Below are 7,217 nucleotides of genomic sequence, written 5' to 3'. Positions count from 1 at the left end.
AACATATCGGATCCCAGTTAGGCTTTTGATACTTCCCTCCCCTGATGTCTTCCACGTGAAACACTTGGTGACCAGGCCTCAGAATTCGTTCACTGTTTTTCATGGCCCTATTGGAAGATTCAGATATGGGTGTGCCGCCGCTTATGGAATATATGACATTCACCTGGCGTTGGTTACGGTTATCCCTTTGAGGGTGAAGGAGGAATTGATCAATTTTTCCTTCTCGTGCCAAAGCTTCAATACGATCACGGAGGATGATACATTTCTCGCTATCATGGCCGTTATGCTCATGGTAGCAACAAAACATGCCCGCGTTATTCGGGGGCGTGTAATCTGGGTGCCTCGGCTTTGGCTTTGGTATCAGGTGAGCTATGCTGGGGTAAATGGCCGCGCATGTGGCATTCAAGGGCGTGTATGTCTCATACCTTGGGGTAGGGGGTATCTTGACGCGGGTTTGACCCACTGCATTGACTGCCTGGGGGCGAGCGTTATTGTGGCGATACCCTTGGTTATCGGGATAGTGTCCCTTACTCTTTTTACTGAAAGGAGAGTGGTGAGGATGGAAATCCTTCCTCTTGCCTTGAAATTGATATGTCTGTTGATTCGGTGAAGCATTATGCAAGGCATGGGGAGGTGCCACTGCTGTTTGGAAAGTCGAGGTCTTCTCATTTAGGTGAGTCTGGCTTCCACCTCCCACTTGTTGATAAAGGATGGTTGTAGGGGGTTTCTCCTGATATGTCTTTGCCTCGGCGGAGGCATGGTTATAAGCCTGCGCCATCACCTCAGAGTAAGTCTTCCAAGTATTGGCATTGATCATGTATTTAAAGAAACAATCACGTAGGCCTGCCGTGAAGGCTTTGAGGGCAGTCTTGTCGTCTGCCTCGGCACACCGGGAGTATTCATGGCTGAAGCGGCCAGCATACATACGTAATGACTCGTCTGGCTTCTGGCGGATAGTGTACAAGTCATCTGCAGAGTGCAAGCGATCGGTTTGGAAAATGTGTTGGGAAACAAATAGTTTCCTCAATTCCTCAAATGAGTCTACCGTCTCAGGTGTAAGACGACAATACCAATTTAGAGCTCCACTAGAGAGGGTGGAGGGGAAGAGAAGACATCGCTCTTCGTCGGTGTGCATCCGGTATGCCATGGTGGACTCAAAGAGGTTAAGGTGCTCAATCGGGTCCTCTTTTCCAGTATAAAGTTGCAAGCCAAGCTTTTGCTTTGTCTTTGCTTGAAGGGGGGTGTTGAGGATCCTCCTTGTAAGAGGGCCAGGCCTGGGTTGGTTCCAGTCAGGTATTTCAGCCTGACGTTCAGCCTTCAACTTGTTTACTTCCTCAAGAAGTTGTAGGACAAGGGGGTCCTGAGCGGAGTTATGTGTCACTGGAGCTTTCTTTCGTAAATCTCCATCTCCTATTGGAATTAGGAAGGTTTGATCAAGGGCATGTGATTTTTCCCTGGACTCGCTGTACTGGCTTCCAGGGTATGTCTGTCGGAACACCTCTGAGTCCCCTGTACCCTCATGTCTCTCTAGGACTTGTTGCCCCTTCCCCAAATTGGTGGCCGGCTTGGGCCGTGGCAGGGGACCGAGTCTCTCAGAAATCCTTGGGTCATTGATCTTTGAGCTTATATGGATGGAATTCTCTCGACGTTGCTTCAGGAAATCCCGACAATCGCGAAAGACGGCTTTCGATCCTTCTGCCCCTTCAGCAAAGAGGTGTCTCCCTCCACTTCTCATGGTTCGGGTCGAAGCAACTGGGTTAAGAGAAGCCTCATGTTGATTATCAAGTCGAGGGGTAATCTGTTCCCTATCAGGGATATCTATGTCGAATGCATGTGACCCTCCATGTTGGAGGGCACCCAGTTGATGGTTGACTTCCACGGGGGCAACAAGCTCGCGTGTCTGAGCTTGCCTAGCTTCGTGGAGTGTCTCGAAGAGCTTCTCATATTGCTCCTGGAGGACCTCATTCTTCATTGCTATCTTGTTGTTCTGAGCTTCCAACTCATCGACTTTAGCTTGAAGAAGAACTCGTTTTCCTTCCTTCTTTCGTTGTTTCGCACTATGTGCAAGGGGGGTGTCATTCTGTGTGCTGTGGCTTCCTTCGCTTCCCATGTTGGAGAGGGATGCCTGGTCAAAAGAAAGTGTACGAATGATAGAAACCAGCTTGACACAGCTGAAGAGAGTAGGAATAAGTGTCGTTTCCCACAGACGGCGCCAAATGTTGATGCACAAAATCAGCGAGGACTTTGGTACAACAGAAAGTGTCAGGTTTTGTGACCTTCGCTTGGTTGCTTGGTTGCTTCAGTCACTAGTGAGGATAAGTACGTAAATGAATAGAGACAGAGAAGCAAACACAGGATGTACGTGGTTCACCCAGATTGGCTACGTCCACGGAGTAGAGGAGTTCTTATTAGTAGTGAAGGGCTTACACAAGTACAAAGGATCAAGCTCTCAATTTAGTGAGTTCTTGTGAATGATTTAACACAAAATGGCATTAGGCAATATTGTGGGGGAATGACCCCTATTTATAGAAAAACTTGTAGCTTTGTCACATTGACATGTGTCATGTTGTGATTGGTTCTTGATGTCGACACGTGCTGCGCTCTGATTGGCTTCTAATCTTGACACGTGTCGAGTAGTGATTGGCCTCCTGGTCGGAGGGGAACTCTTCTGGGTCCTTGACAGTATAGCGTTGGCCGGTGCTCGGTAGTTTCGGGATTGGTCAAGTATGGTACAAACAATTTTAAAAAAAAAATAGATCACCTCCCTTATACATATGACTCTCACATATAATGATGGATTTACACGTGGTCAGCAATGCGATTAGTTTTGTATGACCAATTGTAAAAGAATGGACTCCAACTCTAGGTGTGGAATATGTTCTAGTCTAGCAATTTTTTTGACATATATATTACTAGATATACGGTTGGACTACCGGTGAGGACAATAGTTAAGAGATTCGACTATAAAAACCCTTTCAAGTTTGAAAATTAAATAGAGAAATATTACTAGACTAATATACAATTCATAAACTCCTAATGGACCTATGAAACCAAGCTTAGTAACTTAATAATTTAATTTCTTGCAACACATTTTTCTATATGGAAGTTGGGTATATAGCCAAACTTATTTCTAATTTTCCTGGACAATTTGCAATTACTTAATTCATTTGCTTTTGTTGAAACAAGATGAACAATTTTATTTCTCCCTTTTTTGTGGGCGTATATTGCTACGAAAACGTGTGAGGAAAGTCAATTTCCATGGATATCTGAATCTTCTTTTTTCATCCTCCCAAAAAAAATGTTGACCCTAGTTTCCAAAAAAAAAAAATATTGACCGTAGGATTCTGCTTTGCTGCGCCAAAACTTAGACCAAGGGCGACAATAACGTGGGCTAAGTTTGTGTTTTGGAATGAGGATCCTTTCCGGATTCTCTTTATGAGGATTCGAAGATTATCTAATTGTATATATTCATCATACATCGTGCAGTCAAAACTATTTTAAATTTTATATTTAAAAATTGGATACAATTTACGATGAACAGACACGATTAAAGAATTTCCTAGATTCTCACGGAGAGGATCTTCATTCTGTGTTTTGTTTGTGTGAGCTGTATGTGCTTGGTACGACCTACGAAATAGTAAACGGGCATCAACTAATCCAGAAAGTTGAATTTGTGGAGGGGGTTTTCTACTTTTATTGCCTGGGTCGCAAGTCTACTACACATGAAGGATTAAGGAATGACCCAGTCGGTTCAAACTTATATATTTTATCTGTTAATACACCGTTAATTAAGTGCTTAGTGAGTTGTTCCTTGTTTCAATATTGTTTAGTGTTGACAACTTGACAGACACGCATACTAGCTAGGTACAGCAAGTCTTAGAATTCTTCAACTCGTAAGAATGCGAGGATATATTGCATAAGAATGCGAGGATATATTGCATATGTGTTTAACAAAATTAAGGTTTTATCATAAAATTAATTGACAACGTCGGAAGTAGTCAAATTATTTATAAACACATGCAAATTACGATGATGTTGCTTTGTCGTTGATGCATTGAGCAATTATAAAAATGATGTATATGTCACTCAGTATTAGGGTCTGATAGTATTCCTCTTAACTTGGAAGTGAGAGGTTCAAATCTCGTTGATGTCGAATTTGATACAAAATTAGGCTGCCCATTGTGTAGTTTGGCCGAACTCTCCCTTCTTTTAGTGTAAAAATATCAATGTACTAAAAAAAAAAATGATGTATATATTATTTGTCAAAAAAAGATTAACAAGCTAAGATGAGAACAAGAGTGGTTTTGACTTGTCCTACTAATTCCTTTCGTGACCAGAAAGAAAGTCAGAAAGCTCCAAAAACCTTAATCCATAAGGGATGGGGAGTAGATAATTATAAGCAAGTATCCATCTAGAAGGATAAGCATTTCAAACATATATATATTACGCAAAATAAATATTTAAGGAAAGGTATTAAATTCCTGATAAATTTTTTATCAAGACCTATATTTGTACACTCCTCTATTTATACTTATTCATTCTCAATCAATGAATATCGTATTATTTTCTCAAAAAAAAAAAAAAAAAAGCAAAATCACGTGCTAAAGAGAGTGAGTCATCACCCTATTAATTTCTTTTATGAGTAAATTAGGACTGAAATTCCAGAAGAAACTGATAATTCATGCATATAATCCAAATACATATATATCGATGGGAAAATGTTATTCTGTCGGACTCATGTAATTAGGAACCACTACTTTTTCTTATGATTTAATAAAAATTGAATTATTATGTATATATGAAAATAATATAAATGTAAATGCAACTGTCATTGCATCATTGTACTGCGAAAACATAAACGAAAGTGTATTGACATTACTAATTAATAATTTCCTCCATTAACATCTTAACAACAAATATACACTCTCATAACAACAAATATATTATCTTCCTGAGATTTACTTTCTTTGTATGGTTGGTAACACACTATTCTCAACTAGGATTTATATGGTGGCGGCGTACGTTCAAAAGTAGGTCGAGAGTTTTGACTGGGATGAGTTAAGAATTGTCATCTCTAGTGTAAGCATTTTGTTGCTATCTACCACGAAAGTTTTTTGTCTAAAAAATCTCATAATAATATTAAGGATTTATATGCTAGTGTATCTCTCATAAGTACTATTGGTTTGGATTCTCATCTTATAATAACCGAATATTATTCACGGTTTTTCCCCATATCCAAAATATACCCGAATTTTCATATCCTAATCCAATCCATTTGGGTGGTTATCCATGATTATCGGTTTTAACGGTTAGAATTGTCATCCCTAGTGTAAGCATTTTGTTGCTATCTACCACGAAAGATTTTTTGTCTAAAAAATGCCGTACCTTCCCCGTTCATAAGGCAATGTTTGTATAATAAACACTAGCATTTGCCTACACACTCTGTGTGTATAAACACATTTTTATAGAAAATGAGAAGAAGAGAGGGGGAGAGAGAGAACGTGGGGGAGTGAGAGGTTTTTTTTTTTGGTTATAAATATATTATGTATGTATGTTAGAGGTATTTTAACATCACTTGTAGGTGAGGCTTCAATAAAAAACAATAAAATTTGGACATGTAAAATTACATTATTGCCCATCATTTTTTTGTGTGATAGAAGACTAATTTGTCTTTTCACCCTCTTTTGATTGATAAAGAGAGTTTTATTAATTAGTAGAGATTAGTACACTACAAGGATACAAACAATGAACTACTCAAAATACTAACTCAATCGAGATAATTGATAATTAAGTAGCTTAATGAAAGTGCTTGAATATATGCTCATTTAACGAAAATTTCAAATAGCAAGTATACCCCTATATGTTTTACAAAATTACAATTTTTTTCCTACATTATTGTCTTTGATACTTATTATATCACATTAATACTATATCATTTTTAGTCATTTAATTAACATATTCAAAGCAATTTATATAAAAGTTTACCAAACACTGTTTTTTTTTTATTAAAAACACTTTTACAAAAAAAATTTGCCAAACACCAAACAACTTTATTTTACAGTTATTTATTCTCATAGCACAACAAAAATATTTTTTTTTTAAAAAAAACACAACAATATCAAATTAACCCTAATATAGTCGTTAATTTAGGTATTGATGCTGAGGATGGATGGAGAATAACAGGAAAGATTTAGGCACCCTTTATTCTATTTTCTATGAGATTATTAGATTCTTATCCCCGTTTTACTTTTCGCTTTTTTTCAACCAACTCACAATTTGGACTTTTCCACTTTTCTTTCCCCCCACAAAACTTTCTGCCCAAGTTCCAGCTACCTCAACGAATCCCACTAAATATATTTTTCCCTCGGTCCTTTTTCGAATACTAAAAAATCCAACCAAAAAACACGAAAAATAATTTTATTTATTTATTTTTTGTTGTTGTTCGATAAGGAGATAAAGATGAACTCCCTGAATTGCCATGCAACTACAAGTCACAGCCCCATTCACATGAGCATTTAGTACTTCGCCCATGACTTGTCCCTTCCTCCTGCTCCCCCACCCACATCTTTTTAATAATAATATCTAATCCGCTACGATGCCACTTAATATTATGATTTAATAATATTTCTTTTTACTTGTAAGTGTTGTAAGTGAGATGTCTTATGTTCGATTCTTATCAAAGGTAAATTTGAACCATATTATTACTAGCTCTTTAGGAGGTTTAGTCAACTTCCCACCATTTAGTGTAGATAATATCTTCTTCTTTTTTTTAGGAAAAAAAAATCCACTACAACCCACCCCACGATACACCTCTTTGACTTTCAAATTTCCCTCCCCACGCAAGTCAACCCCATCCCAAGCACATGACAAAGTAGTAAATTGCTACCTCCTTAGTTTTATTATACAACTTACCAGACTACCTCTTGCGTTCACGTTTTTCCTCTCTTTTTAACATCTATCAAAATTGTCAGTATTACGGTATAATAATACTCCTATAAATGAGAGATTCTAGTTTAGTATTCTTGTAAGCGAGAAATTTTAAATTAGATTTTCGTCAAATGAATTCAACCCAAATTAATATGGCTAGCCTACTCCCACATCTTTTAGTGTAAATAATATCGTATCTATTAAAATATCCACCAAAATTTGGTAGATAAATATTAATGAGACTCTTTATAAACTCATGCTGCTTATATTTGTAGTATAATATTTTATAA

Source organism: Malus domestica, chromosome 16 (assembly GCF_042453785.1).
Source record: "Malus domestica chromosome 16, GDT2T_hap1".
Taxonomy (NCBI): Eukaryota; Viridiplantae; Streptophyta; class Magnoliopsida; order Rosales; family Rosaceae; genus Malus; species Malus domestica.
The sequence above is the reverse complement of the archived record's forward strand: the minus strand, read 5'-3'. Positions refer to the sequence as shown.